The sequence below is a fragment of the Tasmannia lanceolata genome, unplaced genomic scaffold, assembly GCF_043159265.1.
Source record: "Tasmannia lanceolata isolate RefF3 unplaced genomic scaffold, GAP_Taslan_0.1 ptg000005l, whole genome shotgun sequence".
Taxonomy (NCBI): domain Eukaryota; kingdom Viridiplantae; phylum Streptophyta; class Magnoliopsida; order Canellales; family Winteraceae; genus Tasmannia; species Tasmannia lanceolata.
In genome coordinates, this window is record NW_027518682.1 from 12,326,653 (window position 1) to 12,349,041 (window position 22,389).

At 39.8% G+C, this 22,389-nt stretch overlaps 1 protein-coding gene and 2 pseudogenes across 5 annotated transcripts in view; 2 read left to right on the forward strand and 1 right to left on the reverse strand.

Annotated features, from left to right (window-relative positions):
- The window catches only part of LOC143876658 (putative small nuclear ribonucleoprotein G), a 64,878-nt gene that overhangs the window by 3,465 nt on the left and 39,024 nt on the right, over positions 1–22,389 (forward strand). The gene's annotated exons all lie outside the window — the stretch shown is intronic.
- Positions 897–6,664, reverse strand: LOC143877515 (putative pentatricopeptide repeat-containing protein At5g52630 pseudogene; annotated as a pseudogene). 4 transcript variants are annotated; one of them, XR_013250658.1, is made up of 2 exons: positions 4,297–6,664; positions 897–2,418 (listed from the first exon to the last, which is right to left on the reverse strand). The product of XR_013250658.1 is annotated as a putative pentatricopeptide repeat-containing protein At5g52630 pseudogene, transcript variant X3 (transcript). The 4 variants fall into 4 exon arrangements; XR_013250656.1 differs by lacking the exon at positions 897–2,418 and adding an exon at positions 2,638–3,055; XR_013250657.1 differs by lacking the exon at positions 897–2,418 and having other exon boundaries at positions 3,903–4,494; positions 4,626–6,664.
- LOC143877516 (germin-like protein 9-3) lies at positions 1,018–1,631 on the forward strand (annotated as a pseudogene).

The window sequence follows — 22,389 nt, forward strand, 5'->3', positions numbered from 1 at the left end:
CCATATCTGAAGCCAATCTTCTTTCTCAAGTCTCAAACTCCAGTCAACTTCATGGATGTAAACCGTTTACCTAGTGGGATCAACCTTGAATCCCCAATAGCTATCAGCTTCACTCTTGTGCAATGTGAGATTAACGTGCGGATTATTAGATGATCTATCTCATTGGAACTCCACTCTTGCACAACGTAAACTCCAAGGTAATGCCCTTCCAATGATCCATCTTAAGGTGGGGCGTGATGCCCTTCAAATGATCTATCTTAAGGTGAGGCCACTAGATGATCATTCTTCAATGGATATCAACACCACTCTTCAGCAAAGGGCACAATGTGACGTCCAAGGTAGGGGCATTAGATGTATGTCCGATGGCTATCAACTTCACTCTTGGACAATGAGAGATAAATAAAAGGTGTTGCTCTCCGTTGTCATTCCTTTTCTTTCTCTGAAAATTTTTATTGAAATTTTTCTTTCGGAATTTTTCTATGGTGGATATTTTACACCTCATGAATAGCATGAGTGAGGGCCATCACTCTTACAACACATGTTTTCATAAGGTGACCCAAGCCCATGGCTACTAAATCGAGGAATTCGCGAAGAAGAAGAATAAGAGTCCCGGCCCTGAGGCCATGGGAATAATAGGGTGAGACCCACCATTTTACCCCTCATGTTTTGATAGGGCCGGGCCCATTATTTTACATCAATGCATAGCATGGCTAGGAAAGCTAGTTCTTTAATAAATACCTTGCACCATCTCAAAAGGCAATAGCATAAAAGATAAACATAGTCATGGATTGGTAGCAGAACAAATGAGCCTCGTAAGTTTCACATGAATCCAAGGTAGAGAATGCAAAACTAAGCCGGCCACTGTTAACAACGTAGCCCACGAAAAAACAAACTTCTCTCCACCCCAAAGCCCCCCAACCATGCATATAAATGCATGCAAGGCAAAGGTGTTTTCGAGATAAAATCTTAGCACAAACACCTCTCCTTCAAAGAATACAACAAATCACTCTATCAACCATGGCCTTCAAATACGCCTTCTTAGTACTACTAGCTTTTGCCACCTCCCACATTGTCAATGCAGCTGACCCAGACATTATCTCAGACTTCATCCTCCCCCAAAACATCAACGCCGTCAACGGAAATTTCTTTACATTCTCCGGTATCGTGCCTTGCTCACCGCTGATCCTCCGGCAACATTCAAAGTTACAAAGGCGAGCATGGCCGAATTCCCAGCCCTCAATGGGCAAAGTGTCTCTTACGCCGTACTCCAATATCCTGCAAATAGTGTGAACCCAGTACACACACACCCTCGCTCGGCCAAACTTCTGTTCGTCATTAATGGTTCACTTGAGGTTGGGTTTGTTGACACAACTAACAAACTCTACACTCAGACACTCCAAACTGCAGACATGTTTGTATTCCCCAAGGGACTCGTACACTATCAGTACAATTCTGACTCTACGAAGATTGCCACTTGTATCTCTGCCTTTGGTAGTGCCAGTGCAGGGACTGTTTCGTTTCCTAATGCTGTGTTCAATACTAGCATTGATGATGGCATTCTCGCCAGATCTTTCAAGACTGATGTTGCCACTATTCAGAAGATCAAGGCTGGTCTTGCACCCAAGGCCTAAACTCAAAGTTCCTTATATTTATCAGTAGTCATCCATGAATCTTTATGGTCAGATTATTGGTTCATTTCTGAGGGAGACAGCACCTAATTTCTTTGTTTAATAAGAGTGTCCATCCTCATGTCATCACCCATTTCATTCATTTAATGAATTATTAGTTTTGATATATGTTCCTTCAGGTAAATACAAAATTAATGTGCCTGGGTTCAGTATACGGATGCGTCCCACTGGCGAAAATATTACATGTGCTCTAAATTTTCCAGAAGTTTATGATACTAAAGAGCGTTTCAATCAGTTTTCAAAGCACCAACTAGTTTAGTCTCTACAAGTAGGGTTCTTTGTTGTACTAAAAATGAGGGTTAAAATTGCACAAAATGAAGAAGAATATAATTCAAAGCTGCTATAACTTATATGATACAGGATGGTTTATTCAAAGTTGGTGTTTCCTTTTATTTTTTAATGTAGTGTAATGATGAAAAGAGAACTTTACTCCGTCCCTTCTCGAATCCTCATATACATGCATTTGTGAGGTGGTATAACTGTAGAAGCATCTCTAATCATGGCTCTTTCATGTTTAAGCATTAGAGGATCAATTTTAGCCAGTTGGTTCTTCTAGAGATTTGTATCCTATAGTTTGGTCACCCTCATATTCTCAGGTCTATTCCAAATTTTAGGAACTAGTTATATTTAGTGTAGAGATGTTGGCCTAGGAGATCCCTGATGTGATGTCAGTTGGCCGTCCTACATCAATTGGTATCAGAGCTGCATGTATCATCTTTTCGTACCCTTCCTGTATCAGCAGGCCATGTATATCATTTTCTAATGTATAGAAGCACATGCATACTATGGAAAATAAAACCAAGTTTGCTCCAACCATTACAAACTGCCTATTGGTTAAGCAAACAAATTAATCAAATTAGGCTATCAATCCCTTCATTTCCTTGGGAATGTAGCAAAAAACATCAAATTAACTGAGAACCCAACGAATGAGGTAACTACCTATCAACATGATATACAAAGCTCATGTAATGCATTGTATTATGCCATACTTATAAGAAAAAGGTAATTTGGATTCAAAAACAAAGATAGAACTCTCCGGACGAGATGTCCTAAAAAACAACCAAGAAACAAAGGAGAGAGCAATTAAAGCCATGAGAAAACAGTAGCTGATTACTAGAACAGAGAAGTCAACTCCTTCACCAAGCTATCCACCTCTTTGTTTGCTGTTCTCGATCCATGATACAATAAGGCTTGATCAAGGTGCAAAAATCAACAATCTCAACTATGATTGAAGCAAATCACCACTGGCCCTTTGATGATTTTCTAGCCCAAGAAATCGTGTTGCTTGAATCGCCTTCAATTTATGATCAGAGACCCAGACGTAACCTCATACTTCATCCTCACAGAAAATGCCAATGCACACACACCTGTTCGGCAGAGCTCGTGCTTTTAAATGATGGTTCTCTTGAGGTAGGGTTTGTTGACACAGCTAATAAGCTCTATACTCACACTCGACACAGATATATGTTCTCGTTCCCTAAGGGGCTCGTGTAACAACGATTCTCTATATGTTTAGCCTAACGTGTTACAATAGGCAAATATTGGTCCACCTAAATGTAATAGAATTTCATTATTTCATGAGGTTGAACACCATTTTCATCAATATTGACTGCCCAACTAGTTCAATCTCTACAAGTAGGTCATTCGGTGTTGAATGAAGCATGAAATTGTAGGAAGCAATAAAGAAAGAAATTAAAAGTTCTTAAAACTTACATGATGCTGGGTGTGGTTTGTTAACTACAGCTATAAGTAGGTTTTACATTTTCACCTTCCATTCAAAGCTTGGATGAAAGAGAAATTTCCTCTGGCCCTTTTTTGCATCTTTTACATCCATTTGTGCACTAGTAAGGAGATCTGTATTCCTAGCTTCTTTTTGCTTAATAAATGGAACATATTCCCATTTACTTACAAGTATAGAATCCTTGTAAACCATGGTAATCAATGCAAAATTTGACATCGAATAGATCTGATAGAAGGCAAATGCTCATGTTCATGAAAACGATACAGTTGACTATTTACAAAGTTGCACTCAGCTTGGGTGATTCTGAGAGACTCGGCTGCATGAAACTGGACGTAGAGCAAAAGGGGCAACCTAAACTGCTTACTGGTAGGATTTTTGTAGCAGCAACTATATCATGTCTCTCCAACTTAATACCGAATTTGCTAACATTCTGTGGTTTTATGAACTTATAGATTAATCATTAACAAAAAGGGAAAGGAAAACCCACCTAGCTAGAATGAACATAATAGCAATACAGAACTTCAAAATAAGTATGAGAGTGAATTTTTTGTAAAAACCTAAAAATGACAATAGTTACAAGGAAGTATTGCCTTATCTTCAGAGAAATAGTTGGGTACGAAATTCTCTTTCATAATTTTTATTCATGGATCCAAATGTTCCCTTTGTCCCATGTTCTTACCACTTGTATCCTGAAAAAGACTTTCAAGGATCTAAAACAAGTTTGCCACCAACCATAATGTTAATGTAGCTATATTCTCAACCCCCAGAAAACTGTATTCCTGTCCACCTAGAATTGCTACTTCTTTTGTCAATTTGACTAGTTTATATGGGCGTAGAAAATGTTTCAAGATAGACAAGAGTGGGTACCTGATCATAAAGATTCATTTCCAAATTTGTCAAAGAAGCTCGGCAGGGAAGATTTTCAGATCTAGCACTAAGGTCCAAAGACAGAGAAAATATAACTGTAGCATTGATGCCTCCTTGGATGCCACTGATACTCCGAAGTGCAGAGTGCAGTTTGGACAGAAAAGCAACTGAGGAAGTTGTTGGCCATGGACGCAGATTCTGTATCAGGTGTAATGTGTTTCTCTTATGATTCCATTTGGGGTAAGTAAAGCGATTAACACATGAATCTATGAACAGATGATTGAAATTGTTTATAAGTACTAGTATAAAGCATGAGAGTACACAACTACCTCAATGTAAAATAAGTCAGTCACCAATAGTCCCCACAAGAACAAGACCCTTCCTTAAAGTGATGAAACCGATTTGCATCTCGAACAATAATCTCCCTCCGTACAATCTTAGATATCAATTTACTAAATGTGTGGCAGTCGCCACACACTCTGAGGTTTTTAGTGATCCTAATTGTCATTCCCTCGGGTGTGCTGATAAGACCAAATGCAATTGCCAATTTTTCACTATGAGTATACAAGATCCCCACCTTAAGTTCCTCATCCACATCATGTAACACAAAATTAGTATCAGGAACATAACCAACCACATCCAACTCTCTGCTCAAGCTCTTCAGCATTTCATATATCTCCTTCGACCGTGGATGTGTCTTGTCTCCAACACTAAATTGGTGCGTCTTATTATCAACTTCAATCCATGTCCAACCAGGAATTTTCTTCAATCTCCTGTTGGTCATCAATTCCCTCACCTTGGCAACATCTTCCCACCGACCTTCCTTCGCATAGATATTCGAAAGCAAGACATAATAACCGGGATTTCTAGGCTGCAGTTCAAGAAGGCATTTTGCAGCCTTCTCTGCCAACCCAATATTCCCATGGATTCTACAAGCACCTAATAGTGCACCCCATAGTCCCTCATCTTTCTCAATTTTCATTTTATCGGTCAACTCCACCGCCTCATAGAGTCTCCCCGCACGGCCAAGAAGATCAACAATACATGTATGGTGCTTCACATCAGGTTCTATAGAGTACTCTTCCCACATCGAATAGAAAAACTTCCGACCCTCATCGACCAAACCAGCATGACTGCACGCAGATAAGATGGAAACAAATGTGATCCTATTTGGGGAAATTCCACTTTGTAACATCATAGGAAACAATTCAAGAGCTTTCCTACCATAACCATGAACCCCATACGCCGATATCATTGCACTCCAAGTAACTACATTCTTTTCCTTCATCCTATCAAAAACCTCCCTCGCAGCATTGATACTTCCACACTTGGCATACATATCAATCATCGCCGTTCCCAAAATTACATCTAAAGAAAATCTCCTCCCCACTATATAATCATGAACAGCCTTAGCCTTATGCATAGCCCCAAGTTTTGCACAAGCAAAGACAACAGTCACCATGGCAACCTTATCTGGAACAACCCCTTCATCCCTCATCCGATCGAACAAATCCAATGATTCATTAGCATTCCCACACTCAGCATATGCGGCAATTATTACCGTCCAAGTCACGAGATCTCTCTTTGGCATTTTATCGAACAGTTTTCGAGCGTCTTCAATAAGCCCACATTTCGCATACATATCTACAAGCGCTGCTATAACAAAGAGATCTGAATGCAACCCAACTTTGTAAATAAGATGGTGAATCTCTCTACCTATTTGAAGGCTCAAGGTATTTCTACAAGCCCTAAGTGCAAAGGGCAAACTGTAATTATCCGGCCTTACACCGGAACGCACAATTTCCCTGAAAGTACGCAAACAATTCTCATAATCCCCAACCTTGGCAAACCCTCCAACCATTACACTCCAAGAAAATGAATCTCGCGCCTTCATAGAACCAAAGAAAGAGTAGGCATCTTGTAAGGCCTTATATTGAGAGTAAATGTATAGAAGTTTGTTTGCAACGGCGAGATTTTCGATCATCCCAATGACGGTTGCTTGGGCATGGATTTGTTTGATTTCGGCGAGGTTTTTACAGTTGAGTAGGGCAGAAATGAAGATCTTGGGGTCAAGGGAGAAGGGAAAATGGGTTTCTGAGATTTGGGTAGGGTTCGAGAAGGGTTGTTCTTGCTGCTGATGTTGTTGTGTGAAGGTATCTAACATAGCTACAGATGAAAAAGAGAAGCAGAGTGCTCTTTCAATGGTAGAGACGTGGTAGTTTAGATATTTGAATTTAAACATGAGAATGTAACGGTTAGTTTCTCAATGTAATGACAGAGAAAATAATCCCTCTACCACAAAAAGTACACGAAATGGAAGTGGCTGAATCCTGGTAAACATCTGGTTTTTAAGGGCACTGATACCCCCCACCCCACCCCCCCCCCCCCCCCCCGGCTGGCTAACGTATTCCCACCATTTGACCGCTCTCTCTCTCTCTCCACACACACAACAGGAACAGTTGGTGGGCCCAACAGAAACCATTGGTGGAATGGTGGGCCCATCTTTGAACAACATAGGCCCCACTAGGGGTGGACATGGTTCGGTTCGGTTCGGTTTTGGGGTATACCCAGAACCGAACCATATATAATCGGTTCCCTGAAATTGGAACCAGAACCGAACCATATATGTTTGGAACCGAACCAGAACCAGAACCATACATAATCAGTTCGGTTCGGTTCTGGGTTTACCCAACCTTCACTAAATGTAGATATTTTGCCTAATCGTATTTATAATCGGTTCGGTCCTGTTTATATATGAACTACAAAGACTAACATGCACGAATTTAGAATAATCAGGCACAAATTTGCACAAATTTGGACAATGCAAAAATTATATATGACCTTCAAACATGCACAAATTTGGAATAATCAAGCACAAATTTGGGGAGTGAATTAAAATTTTAAAGGCAAAGCAACACGTTAAGGAGGGGTGAATTAAAAGGGGGTGGGGTGATTTTATCAAGCGATGAGGCATTGGGTTTTAAAGTGAGGATCGGTTCTCGGTTCGGTTTTTGGTTCCGGGATCCCAAACCCAGAACCGAACCGACTTTCCATCGGTTCCAGGAAATCAGAACCGGAACCGAACCACCGAACCGAACCGAACCATATGTGCCGGTTCGGTTCGGTTCCTCGGTTCAAACCGGAACCATGTCCACCCCTAGGCCCCGCCCATACCACACCATAGGATAATCCAAACCGTCCATTTGATGGGCCATAAACGTAAATAGGTTGCGTCCCAAAATATTTTTCCATAGGCGGATCCTAGCCCTCCGATCTAAATAGAAACTACATCTTATGCAACCTCTATAGATTGTAGGGTTGTGATCATCCTACGGAAATGATTTTTGGGGCACAACCTATTTACATTGTGGCCCATCAAATGGACGGCTCGGATCATCCTATGTTATGGACGGTACACTTCATTATGGGTGGGGCCTAAATTGGTACGAACCACAACATAGGATGGTCCAAACCATGGACGGCTTGGATCATCCTATGTTGTGGACGGTATGCTTCAATTTGAAAAATATCGGTGGGGCCTACGATTGGGCCTTAATGTTAGTGTACGACCAATTCCATAGGATTATCCAAACCATGGACGGCTTGGATCATCCTATGTTGTGGACGGGCCTTAATGTTATTGTACGACCACAGGATGATCCAAACCATTCATTTGATGGGCCAACCCTTTTGGGGGCACAACCCATTTACGTTATGGCCCATCAAATGGACGGCTCGGATCATCCTATGGTCTGGACGGTACACTTCATTTTCAAAAATATGGGTGGGGCCTAAATTGGGCCTTAATGTTACTGTACGAACCACACCATAGGAGGATCCGGACCATGACGGCTTGGATCATCCTATGTTGTGGACGGTACGCTTCAATTTGAAAAAAATCGATGGGGCCTACGATTAGGCCTTAATGCTACTGTACAACCAACTCCATAGGATTATCCAAACCATGGACGGCTTGGATCGTCCTATGTTGTGGACGGGCCTTAATGTTACTTTACGACCAACTCCATAGAATGATCCAAACCATTCATTTGATGGGCCACAATGTAAATAGGTTGTGCCCCAAAAATCATTTCCATAGGATGATCACAACCCTACAATCTATAGAGGTTGCGTAAGATGTAGTTTCTATTTAGATCGGAGGGCTAGGATCAACCTATGGAAATGATATTTTGGGACGCAACCTATTCACGTTTATGGCCCGTCAAATGGAAGGTTTGGATTATCCTATGGTAGTATGGGCGGGGCCTACGTTGTTTAAAGATGGGCCCACCATTCCACCAACGGTTTCTGTTGGGCCCACCAACTGTTCCTGTTGTGTGTGGAGAGAGAGAGAGAGAGAGAGAGAGAGAGAGAGAGACCGGTCAAATGGTGGGAAAGTGACATATCCTAACATTTAAAGTTAGCTAGCCGTCAAGAGGGGGGGCGGGGGGGATATCAGCGCCCTTTTTTAATTAAGGCGTAAGCCTCGTATTTTGCAAAAAGTACTGAACGGCACACACCATATGACGATCCAAACCGTCCATTTGATGGGCCACAACATAAATTGGTTGTGTCCCAAAAATCATTTCCATAGGATGATTCCAACCCTCCGATCTATAGAGGTTTCCATAATATGCAGTTCCTATCTGGGTCGGAGTGTTAGGTTCATCCTATGGAAATGATTTTTTGGGTACAAGCTATTTTACATTGTGGCCCATAAAATGGACATTGTGGATCAGACAAATGAAAGGTAGATTAGAAGTGGGAAGTGACTCCTCTAATATGTAGTCTCACGGTGAAAGGGACGAGCGACGTTCCATGGAAGCCCACTAACTTGATGGATGAAATAAAAGATACGTGTTTGTTTGGCAGAGGCCAACGATTTGGCAGAGCATTTAGCCAAAGCAGAGGCTTCTAGTGAATTTTTTTTTTATATGGGAAATCCTTAACCCTGAAGTGCACCTTTAATCTAATTATATTTAATAGATTGTTATATTTTTAAAAAAAATTACAAGTGTGATAAACCAAGTTTTAGCCCACCTGTTTTCATTTTAAGTGTAACGAAGCAAGAGTAGGCCCAGTGTGTATTTCATTATATAAGTGTGCCAAACCAAGGGTGGCTCTATGTATTTCATTACAAATGTATTCCACACCAAAGGAAGGGTCGACCTTGGATTTTATTTCACAAGTACATATGCCAGAGGTGGGTCTACTATGTATTTCATATCACTAGTATAACACAATAACATTGGACTCACTATTATTTCATCTCACATTTCATTTTACCAGGGTGCCACACCAAGGGTGGGCACACCATATTATTTCATTTCTTTGGTACTTCGGTAGGGCGAGCAACCCTCAAACAAAAAAAAAAGGTTAGGTCAAGTGGATTGATCCGTTTAGTCTCCGCCGAATCCCGACATAGTCCTAGCACCCATATGAGGAGATCTTTCCGACGCTAAGCGGTCAAAAAGGTGTGGCACACCAACAATATATATATTCACCATTGCCACGGAAGCTTAAGCTGATAAGAGTTAGTGTTATTTAATAATATGTACTTCAACACTCTCCCCTCAATGTGGCCAACAGCCAATTACTCCAAAAGCTTAAGCTGATTGAGTTGGTGTTATTTAATCATTTATACTTCAACAAAGAAGATACCCAATATAATAAGACTAATTTTGAAATGAGGTTTCAAATTCAAATCTAATCACTGCTACCCTGAGATATTTCTGAGGCATCTGCCCACTAGGGGTGGACATGGTTCGGTTCGGTTCGGTTTTGGGGTATACCCAGAACCGAACCATATATAATCGGTTCCCTGAAATTGGAACCAGAACCGAACCATATATGTTTGGAACCGAACGGAACCAGAACCATATATAATCGGTTCGGTTCGGTTCGGTTCTGGGTTTACCCAACCTTCACCAAATGTAGATATTTTGTCTAATCGTATTTATAATCGGTTCGGTCCTGTTTATATATGAACTACAAAGACTAACATGCACGAATTTGGAATAATCATGCACAAATTTGCACAAATTTGGACAATGCAAAAATTATATATGACCTACAAACATGCACAAATTTGGGGGGTGAATTAAAATTTTAAAGGCAAAGCAACACGTTAGAGAGGGCTGAATTAAAAGGGGGTGAGGTGATTTTATCAAGCGATGAGGCATTGGGTTTTAAGGTGAGGGTCGGTTCTCGGTTCGGTTTTCGGTTCCGGGATCCCAAACCCAGAACCGAACCGAATTTCCATCGGTTCTAGGATATCAGAACCGGAACCGAACCATATGTGCCGGTTCAGTTCGGTTCCTCGGTTCGAACCGGAACCATGTCCACCCCTACAGTGCCCACAATGCAAATGAAGGAGCTTATCTTTCCATTATAAAAACCATTCACGGACCTACATAAAAACAGATCTGTGAGGAGACACGTTGGGACTCATAAAAAAGAAGTGGCCCTCCTTTTCTTTCGCATTTAAAGGCTCCTACCACAGTTCCAGAATTTTTTTTTATTAGCTAGATTATCTATCCAAAGTGCAGCTCTGAAATATGAAAGAAGGAATGGATATGAAGAAATTAGCAGCTGTCCTCCTATTCTTTTCCTACTTCCTTCTCTATATATCTATGGGAGACAACACCATTGTTTCAGGTATGTTTCTTTCTCTCCTCTACACATATTAAGTAAAGATATATAGATGGAATGAAAAAAATGGAACAAAAGATGGGTTTCAAGTGGGAAAATGAAGATATAACATCAGATATGTATTTGGAAAAAAGATAGAGAAATTTCTCTGAAAACTCGTTAGAAAAAAATCATAACCATCAGTTTTTCTTTGTGTTATTCTAATCCTAGTTTTTAAGTCCCTTTGTGTAAATCCATGTAACCCCTCTTCCAGCTCTACTTTCTTATGTCAATTTTTCATGAAGAAGTCATTAGAGAAAGAAAAATTAATTAATTAAATGAAGAATCGGTATCTGGTTATTTGCCATGAAAACCCATCAACAACATCTCATCTTGTATTTCTGTGATATTTCCTATCTGCAAGTACGAAAAACCACACATTTCTCTAATTGACTGAAATAAAAGAGGGATGATAGAAAGCAAAATCTGGATAGGGAAGGAGTAGACAGGGATCGTTGTATATTGAATGTGGACGCTTATCTTTCTTGTTTGTCATATTCGTATTGAAGGCCAACAATCCGACGGTCAGGGTTGTCTGATCATATAAATAAAGACAACGAAATGGATGATGGCATGATGCTTATCGTGATATAGTCTAACAAGCAAAGGGTCAGTGTCCTCGATGAGGTGACGTTGGTTTTTTTTGACCTGGACGTGGCTCTCCTTTTTGTCTTTGCTAATATTTTGGCCCGTGTGGGAAAACTGATAACACTCCCATCAAGTCTTTCTAAACTTAGCCAGAAACAGAAGAGGAATGATAAAGCTTGTTATACATTTGAAAGGAATAAGAAAGAATTATTTTGTCATAATCTCAAGTCGGAATATATTTGCAAATAATGGGCTACCTAAGAGAAGAACCATAGTTTTAAATTTCTACTGAAATATTTTGGTTTTGGTTCAAACCCACACCGAAGATACAATGATTTTTTTTACAGGATTTTGGCAAAATTTTGGGTTATTTACAAGATTTCCACTGAAATTATGAAATTATTGTAATTTCGGCAAAACTTTTGTAAATTTCAACCGAAATTTTTTACTTCATTTTACAAGATTTCGACCGAAATTTCCACCGAAACCGAAATATTTCAATTTCGTTGGTGGCCAAAGCCGACACCGAAACCGAAATTTACATTACAGAAAAGGTCGCAGGCTTCTACGGGGAATGGGACTAGCTCAAAATTTTCAGATTCTTAGCATATAACCCTAATTGAGGATCAGAGGCCTAGGTTCGCCTAGCCGAGGTATTTTCAACCTCATTTGGACAAACTTATAATGGCCTACAAAATCAACGGATCGGATTGCATAAATGTGGACTAGTGCCGAAAGATGACAGATAGGAAAGAGCCTAACAGCTAAAGAGTGATGTTTTATTAGGGGTGCAACTCGGGTCGGGGTGGATCGGTTGAGGCCAACCCTAGCCCCCAACACGAGATAGCATTCCCTCAACTGTAACCCAACCCAACCCTAGCCTCAAGTTGAGATGGTCAGCCCTAATCCGTGCCTCTAAATCTCTTAACCCTAACCCAACCCATCTAACCTATCGAGTCGGGTTGAGTCGGGTTGGGTTCGGGTTCACATAGGCCACACTGATAAATACAAGAAAAAAACATAATCCTAGGCAATCTTGGTGTAGGAAATCAAACTGGGTAGAACTCGCCCCTAAAAGCTAGCTGTTAGAGGGAGGATGCCCATTCCCTTATAACCAATCCCCATCAATTTCACATGTCCGATGTGGGACTATTGCTTTTGTGTGGAACCCCAACAGACGGAGGTCGGGTTCTGGTCAGCTCAGGTTGCCAAGGCCTCAACCCTAACCCAACCAAAAATTAAATCTGGTTGGCTTTTCCTAACCCTAAGCAAATTACCCAACCCAATCAGAGGAAATGCCAACCCAGCCGTGCCAAAATCGGGTTGACCCATCGGGTTCGGATTGATCCCAATCAACACGCCTACCTTCTACTAATACAATGATACTCTTCTAGCGTATGTGCAGGAAAAAGCTGTGCTGAAGAAATCGTTTGGTGGTGGCGGATTACGCGGTACCGGTGGCTCTTTTGGTGGTGGCGGAGGGCGTGGGGGGTCAGTCGGAGCCTCTGGAAAAACACCCTTAATCGGAGCAGGCGCTGGGGCTGGTGTGGGGGCTGGTGCGGCCCGTGACAACGGCCACCACAAAGCCACCGCCACCAACCCCCGCCCTTCGGCCTTTCTATTTGCTGTACTAGGGGCTACCATGTTAGCCTCAATCTCCTTAACCTTTTGATGAGAATATCAGTTTAACTGGGAGAAATCATCACAGCAAAGATCACCCATCATTCCTATATAGTTAAAAGCTTTGTGGTTTATGACTAAAAGCATAGTCATTTGTAGTGCGTCATTGATTTGTTTACTTAGATGTTTTATGTTCAGAAAAGGAATGTAAGTGGATATTTTAGTGCCTGTTTTGTATTTGTACCATTAATCCGAAGAATGACCTCTGCTTTTAGATTGTAAATTTGCAGGATTATTTGTACAGTTTGTTCCCCAAATGCCTCTAATCCATTACTTAATGACTCGTTAAGTAAGGGTCAGTTTGGATTTGTAACCCGGTTGGGTTTATGTTCAATGTAGTTGAATTGTAAGTACAATTGTCATTAGCCCTTTTTTCTATTATAATGACAATTGTAAAGATTATTAATGTACGTACTATATACATGTAGATGCAGCGAGGGTTGCCATCTACAACGTACATGAGGTAACCATTGTGACCGTTGTGATGATGGGCCTCGTTTGGAAACTCATGTCTTGAAATGAAATTATCCGAGCCGTTCAATCATTTCTAAAATAATGGCCTGCCACATAGCAACATGTTGTTTAGTGCTACGCATTATATAAAAATGGACAGCACGGATCATATTGCCCTAGGGTTGAATCCTAAAGATCATCGGATCCCACATGGGACATGAGTGTTTAATCTAAAGTGTTGATCTGGTGAGCCATTACAAGGCGCCTCACATGGTCATGTTCAAATGCCAAATGAGCAAAGCATTGCACTCTACTAAAATCAAGAGTATAAGATCGTCCAATTAAGGTGGGATTAATAGTAATAGGCCGGATTTGTATTTGCTGCAACGAGCCAATTTGTGCTCAACTCAGTGAAAAACCTAGACGTGTTACTATATAAGTTAATCCCATGCCAAACCGATATTAGGGTTTATCAAACTCGGCAAAAGTATTAGATTAATTAACTTCGATGGAACAATATATTAGGTAGAAAGTCATTTTTACAATCAGTGGCAAGGATAATTTTTGGGTCTCTTACAAGGGGCACGAGAGAGAATCTGTGAGATCATGTCCGTTGATCTTGAAGAAAATGGTAACCTTCTCAAACTAGCTCCATTTGCAAATAACCTTCCCTGGAACATGTATTCGGTGGGTTTTTATATGGTGTAACTCAAGTATTTATCAAAAATGTATTTTACGTACACCTCACACCATAGGATGATCCAAACCGTCCATTGATGGGCCACAATGTAAATAGGCTGTGCGCCCAAAAATCAAAATCATTTCCATAGGATGATACCAACCCTCCGTCCATTTGATGGACCACATTTTTATGATCAATGGCTAACATTCGTTTCATTTGTATTTAAGTACATGTCTGTGAGAGAGATAGAGAAGACCAATGAATTAGCATAGAGACAGAGAGTGTGTGTGTGTGTTCCTTCAAGGTTCCAAAAAAAGGAGATCATTTTTTTTTTAAACGATTAGTGTTACCATTATCAATTAAGGGTGCAGATATAATTCAGGGTAAATTTAATAAAGAAAAATTTGAAAGTTATTTAAGACACAAAATAATAATATTAGTAGTTAAGAAAATTATTTTGGGGGATTCTTGTAGATACGATTTGATTTAGGGTGTTTTTAGTTAGTTTTACCCAATATAATAAGAAATGCTTTTGAAATTAGGATTTCTAAAAGCTACTGATTTTTGCACTACCATGTTTTGATAATGAGCTACTCACATTGTCTTTTTCATTTCACTTGGCTACTCACATCTTTTTGGGAATTATAATAGCTTTTGACAGCGATTATATGATAAAAGACAAGGTGAGTTTGTCAGATTATCAAAACATGGTAGTTGGAATATCAATGCCTCAAAATTTAAAATCCAATTATGGAAATCACTCCTGAACCGACAGAAGAAGAGATATGGAAGGTGATTTGTTAGGGCATAACTTAGAAGTTTCTTTCGCTTCCAGAAACTTGTGGTGGCGGATACGGTGGCGGACACGGTGGTGGCGGTGGATACGGTGGCGGACACAGTGGTGGCGCCCATGCAGCGGCCAACAAACACCACCCCTCCGTCCTTGTGTTTGTTTTACTAGGGGCTACCATGTTAGCCTCAATCTCCCTAACCTTTTCTCTGTGAATATCAGTTTGACTGAGAAAAATTATCACGGCAATTATTATGTTAAGAGGTAATGGCAATCCTCACCCGTTAGTCCTTCCTCTTTAGTTAAAAGCTTTCACAAGGTTAGAAATAGGGTTGAGAGATAGAGGAGTGCAATGGGGATACATTTTGTGTGGTTTTGTGTCTAATGGCATAGTTAATATTATTTCTAGTGCTTCTGTTTAGATGTTTGTGTTGAGAAACGAAATGGCCTCTGCTTTTGTAGATTGCAAATTTGCAGGAGTATTTGACAGTTTGTTCACCAAATGCATGTTAGGAAAATAATTCTAATGATAATCTCAAAGCCGAAATATCTCTCCCTGTATTTTCAAAACAAAGTCTCTAAACTCGGGAGGGTGTGGCTCTTTGGCGTAAAGTCATGGGTATGCTCCCCAGTGACAAGCGTTCGAATCCCTCCTTGTTCAACTGATGTGCGTGGTCTACCGAGTGCCTGCGTGCATCTCTAGGGACTAGTCCCGCCCCACGAAGTGGGGTGGGGATACCCTATGGCATAAAAAAAAAAAAAACAAAACAAAGTCTCTAAAAACTTCTCTAGGCTCCGTTTTTATTGTAAGAAAATATCATGACAGATTTTTATTTTTTTTCCTCTAGGCACAGTTTGGATTGCATGAATTTTTCGAAAATGTTTTGGAAAAGAATTTTTTTTTCCAAAATTTCAAGATTTTCCATTTGTTGGATTACACATGAAAAAGTGACTTGAACCACATCAATTCAAGGTTTATTTAGGGGGACCTTTAATTTATAATGATATCCCTAAAATCTACCATTTTCCTCTAAAAATTTTTGGGAAAAAAATTTCCTTAAAAAATATCTTTTTTGCAATCCAAACAAAGGGCTTTAGTTAGATTTAGATAGAAATAATTTTCTTGGAAATAATTCCGATAGAAATAACTCCAGAATAACTCTGATGGAAATAATTTTCTCAGAATTTTTTTCTTTTCACAATTTAGAGGGAATTATATGATCGAATATGGTTAATTTGAAGAGGTGACAATGAAATGGTAAATTGAAGGTCCCTCTACATAAATATCAGATAGGGTTGGTGCAAGTTGGATAGTTTTAAACATTTTTTCTTACCATGCTAGCATTTGGCGGTTGAGTTTTTCACAAGAGACAAGTCACACAAGCTCACTTTTCAGCAGATATTGCATAATTCATTTAATTCATCTGAGATGGCGAAATTGCCTAGCAATTCGCTTCTCTATCATTTTTCTAATCATAAGAGAAGAGGGACAGAGAGAGAAATCTAAAATGTGCTAAAAATTAGAGGGTAAATTTAATATTTTACTAATTTTTTACTATGAGATTGTCATCAGAATTTTTGCCGAAAATTTTGCAAGGGAAAGAATTACATGTTAAAGAATTTTGCAAGGGAAAGGATTAAAAATGAGTTAATGGTTGAGAGGGTAAATTTGGCATTTTGAAAATGTTAACTCAGTAGATTAACGTCATTTGCTTTTAGAGACCTTTTTAGCAATATTTTAAAAAAGGAGGACTTTTTGGATTTTATCGGATTGTTACTTGTGGAGAGGACTATCTAGAAAGGGCTACCTGTAAGCAAGGTTTCAAATTTCGGTTTCGGAATGCGTTTCGGTCCTCACCGAAACTGAAATTTCGGCAGAAATTTTGAAATTTCGGTCGAAATCTAACAAAATCTTATTCAACGCCCATTTTTTATCCTTTTTTATTTCGATCGATATTTTTGAAATTTCGGGCTGAAATTTCGGGATAATATTAAATAATTATCAAATATCCAGATTTTTTGGCAAAATCCCTTAAATTTCGACTGAAATTTGGAATAATGTAACATTTCGATTAACCTCGATTTCGATTTCGGTATATTTTGGAATTCGGTCGAAATTTAATACCTTGCCTGTAATTCTGTAAGTTGCTATAGAGTAGGACGCTGAGGACAGCGGATTCCAAAGCATAGTGGTATGTTACAGTCCTGAGTAGGAGCCCGCTTAGGTATGGGACTGGGTGGGAGACCCATACTGGTATGTGACAGGATTAAGGGCCTTGCCTAACGCGTTCCATCAGCTCGGGGCTTTTGAGGTATTGGGGTAAGGTACCTAACATTTCTTTACCTAACATTTTTAAAGAAGCTAAATTGAGAATTTAATGACTTGTTAAGGGTCAGTTCGGATTTGAAACCCGACCCCCTACAGGAGTTGCAACCCTATATCAAATTAGGCAACCTTCGGATGAGGCATCCCACGTGACTCCACACTCAAATCATTGCATAATTCTATACTGGGCTTTTGCTAGCCAATTTCACCACTTCGCGGCTGACTTTGGCATGTGAGAACATACCAGAAAAGTTCTTTTTGGCAGATTTTGTCTTATTAATTCATTCATCTTAGGTGATGTGGCTATTGTCGCATGCAAAAGCCGGCCAAGAAATGGCTTTCCGCTAAATTGCCTAGCAAATCCCTTCCATATTTAGAGCACTGGTTTCTTATTTTCGTTTCTATCTATGTTTGGGCTCTTTGCTAACATACTTAGATACTTATTGTTTCCTTCTTTTCAGTTTCTCTCGGTATGGAAACATACCCAAAATATCATGGTGTATAATTCAATACATAATAATGTCTCCCAAGTCATCAAGACCGTGACGAGTTTCTAACCCATTCGCCTACAACTTTAGAGTAAAGCTCTCGAATATCAGAGGAAAAAGATATGAAGAAATTTGCATTTCTCCAATTATTATTCACCTACCTCCTCGTCTATCTATCTATCTATCAGCGACCAACGTAGGCCTCTATGTTGAATGCAATAGCTCGAAATTTTCATATTCTTAGCATAAAACCCTAAGGAGCCGTTTGGATACGCAGGTTTTTAGAATCTAGGATTTCTTCAACGAGAGAAGAAGCGGACCAGCCGTCATTTTTGACTCGTTTTTACTTCTCATCCTTCTTTCCGTCAGCAAGAGAGTAGCTGATCCTCCCATATTTCTAGGTTTTAAAAATCTCAGGATGCGGGAGAGATTTTTAAAACCTAAATTTCTCACTTAAAATCCAAGAAACACTGTCAGGATATCATACAGCAGCTTGAACATGAACCCTCTTTTACACTGTTTTCAAACTAAAAATCTGGATTCCAAAATCCGCGTATCCAAATGGCCCCTAAGGCTATGTCTGGCAACCATGAAAAGTTTTCATGATAAATTACATTTTTCAAGCAGTGAAAGAGGGATTTTGAGTATAGTTTTTTGTATCCTGATTTTTAGCCGCTTCACACAGGGACGGACAGGTCACCCTAAAATTCAGGATTTTTTCAGTGAGTATAGAGGTTTAAACAGTTTTTCCTCCACCCCTGCCAATTGAGAATCAAAAATGTTTCCAAGTTTTCCACCTAAATTATTGCCCACCCTCTCTAAATTCTCTCTAAATTAATGCAGAATATCACTTTAGGAAAAAATTGCCAGTGGGGACACCAAAATACGAGAATTGCCAACAGGGACACAATTTTGAAAATTTGTTAAATTGGGTTGATAACCCCCTTTTGAGAGTTTGATAACCCCATTTAGGGTGTGTTTGGATCGCCGAAATCAAGAATCGGTATTGGTATCACATTCCAATCCAATTCCAATTCCCCCTGTAAACAGATAATGATTCAAATTCTTATGTTTGTTAAGTGCTGGAATTTATCTAGGGAATCAATCGTGAGCCCTTTTGGAAACCTTCCAAGTTGCCTGTGAGCCACTTATTTTTCCATGTTCAGCCAAGCGATTCAGTAAGTGATATATCCGTCCTCTTTTTTCCCTGGGCCAGCCACCACTGGTGTATTTTTTACTACCCTTTTACAATACAAAGGGGTGGTCAAAGGAAGAAAAAGAAGTGAATTTATTGTTTCCCAAATGAATAATATTCAGAATTTGCTTCACATACCCAAAGCCAGAAAGAAAAATTGTACAAACGAAAGAATGATGAAAGAGCTATAAGTGCAGGAGATGATTCAAAAAACTCCTCTCAGGCATATTGGTTGTTGGCCCAATCCACATAAATCAATTTATTGAAAGAGGGCGCTGAAATCAAAACAAGAGAGTTTGAGTCTTAGCTCCAAGATTACACAAAAAAAAAGCAGAGAAACAAAAAAACTCATAATTCTGGAAAAAGGCCAATAGAGCTTGAAGAAAAAGCATGGAAATATAAATCAATAAAAACCCAAAACTAGAAAAATAGCACCAATTTTCTTGTTTCATATAAGAAAGAAACCCTCACTCTTTTTTTCGACCAAAAAACTGGGTTTCGACCAAAAACATAAGGAGAGAGAGAGAGAGAGAGAGAGAGAGATTCATACCTTAAAAGTTGGATTTGATTTGCAGAGCGAGCCGGCGTGGGTAGATCTGGGTTGATTTTTAGAGATGAGGGTTAGAGGAGAGGAGACAAGAGAACGATGTTTAAGAGAGGAAAATCCTAATATTAGAAGCCCAAATCGATTTCACGCCTATTTTTTCTCACCATTCCCGGAATCAGAATTCCACCCCCCTTGGGCGGGTATCAAAACGCGCCTAATATTCCCACGTTAATTCCGCTCGGAGTCAAATATCCTTTCGCATTCCATTTGCCAAATGCAACCATACGATAGAATCACCCAAACCGGTATCAGATACCAATACCAATTCCCGATTCTGACGATCCAAAAACACCCTTAGAGGGTTGATAACCCCCTTTTAGAGACTTGATAACCCCATTTCCTTCCTCTCTAACAATTTTCAAAAGCGTGTCCCCCATTTGGGATTTTTTCCATCACTTCATCTCTGAGATTTTACCTTGTCTAAGCCAGTATTTGAAAAATAGTACACAAGACAGGATGATCCAAACCGTCCAATTGATTAAGGGAATCATAACTTATCTAAAAAGTGTATTGTGCGGGCCACACCACAGGATGATCCAAGCCGTCCTTTTGATGAGACACAACGTAAATAGGTTGTCCCCAAAAATTCATTTCCATAGGATTATCCTAGCCCTCCCATCTATAGATGAACAGCATATTATGGAAATCTCTCTCTCTCTCTCTCTCTCTCTCTCTCTCTCTCTCTCTCTCTCTCTCTCTATATATATATATATATATATATATATATATATATATATATATATATATATATATATATAGGGAAAGGTGTGCGTACTCGGTCGAGTAGATAAGCTTATCTACTCGGTCGGGTTAAAAACAGTGGGGGCCCACATTTTTGGGGTGATCCAAACCATTCATTTGAAAGGCCCTTACCTAGATAGGGTGTCCACAAAAAATCAGCCCCATAGGATCATCCTAACCCATTCAACAGTGGAGGGGAAAATGGGCAGATTTGTGGACAAGCTGTGTTTGTCCATTTTTCCCCATTTTTCCCTCCACTGATGCATGGGTTAGGATGATCCTATAGGGCAGATTTTTTGTGGACACCCTCTTTAGGTAAGGGCCTTTCAAATGAATGGTTTGGATCACCCCAAAAATGTGGGCCCCCACTGTTTTTAACCCGACCGAGTAGATAAGCTTATCTACTCGACCGAGTACTCCCATATATATATATATATATATATATATATATATATATAAAAGAGGGCTAGGATCATCCTATGAAAATGAATTTTCGGGCACAGCCTATTTACGTTGTGGCCCATCAAATGGATGGTTCTGAACATGAGGTGTAAATTGTGAACTAGGTGCAAATAGTGGGCTACACCTACCAAATGGTGGGCCCCTTCTCTGCCCCTCTTGGAGCAAATTCCTAACTTCGCCCCAGACTTCATCCACCCAACCCCTCTCTCACCACTTGGAGACACCTGATTTTCATGAAAAAAAATTTCATGGTTGCCAAACGTGCCCTAAATTAAGCTTGATGGATCATACATAAGACTAAGTATTTTCAACGTAATTTGGACACTTAGTGGCCTGCAAATCAACGGATCTGATCACATACACGTGGCAGAAGTGGGCCAATTAGTGTCTATGAGGAAGAAAGAGCCTAACAGCCAAAGAGTGAGTTTTTACTAATACCATGATACTCTTCCAGCTTATATGCAGGAAAGGCTTGGGCTGAAGAAATCGATTGGCGGTCACAGTGTTGGTCGATCTTTTGGTGGTGGCGGAGGACACGGTGGACATGATCGTGGTCGATCTTTCGGTGGTGGTGGAGGACACGGTGGCTCAGTCAGAGGTTCAACTTATCACGGACACAATTCACCCACAACCAATCGCCACGCCTCCGCCTTTGTGTTTGTTGTACTAGGGGCTACCATGTTAGCCTCAATCTCTTTAAACTCTTGATGTGACTATCAGTTTAACTGGGAGAAAATTATCACAGCAAAGATTAGGTTAAGTGGTGATGTCAATCCTCACCCATTATTAGTCTTTAGTTAAAAGCTTACAGAAGGTTAGAAATAGGGTTAAGAGATAGAAAAGTGCAATGGGGATACATTTTGTGTGGTTTTGTCTCTAATGGTATAGTTATTTATAGTGCTTCTATTTAGATGCTTTGTGTTGAGAAAATGAATGACCTGTGCCTTTTAGATTGTTAATTTGCAGTATTATGTGGACCGTTTGTTCCCCAAATGCATGTAATCCATTAGAATTTAAATTTCACCCACTCTATAAGGGTCAGTTCGGATTTGTAATCCAATTGGGTTTTATGTTTAACTTTTGTGTATACTGCAATCTCCTGTCTAGAAAGCTTTTCTAGGACTACTTTGACAGTGCATCTAGTTGGATTGTAAGTGCAAAAACTTTGCAATCTAACTGCACCTAAAATCCAATTGGATAACAAAGCACGCTGGTCCTTATAACACAAATTGCACTCAAAATGCAAATTGAGGTCTCACTGTGGATTTTTGCTATTGAGAGGTTTGAACTCGAGACCTTTGGCTCTGATACCATGTTAACTTACCAACTTCTCCAAAAGCTTAAGCTATTAGAGAAAGGCGTTACTTTTATACTTTAACATTATCTTTCCA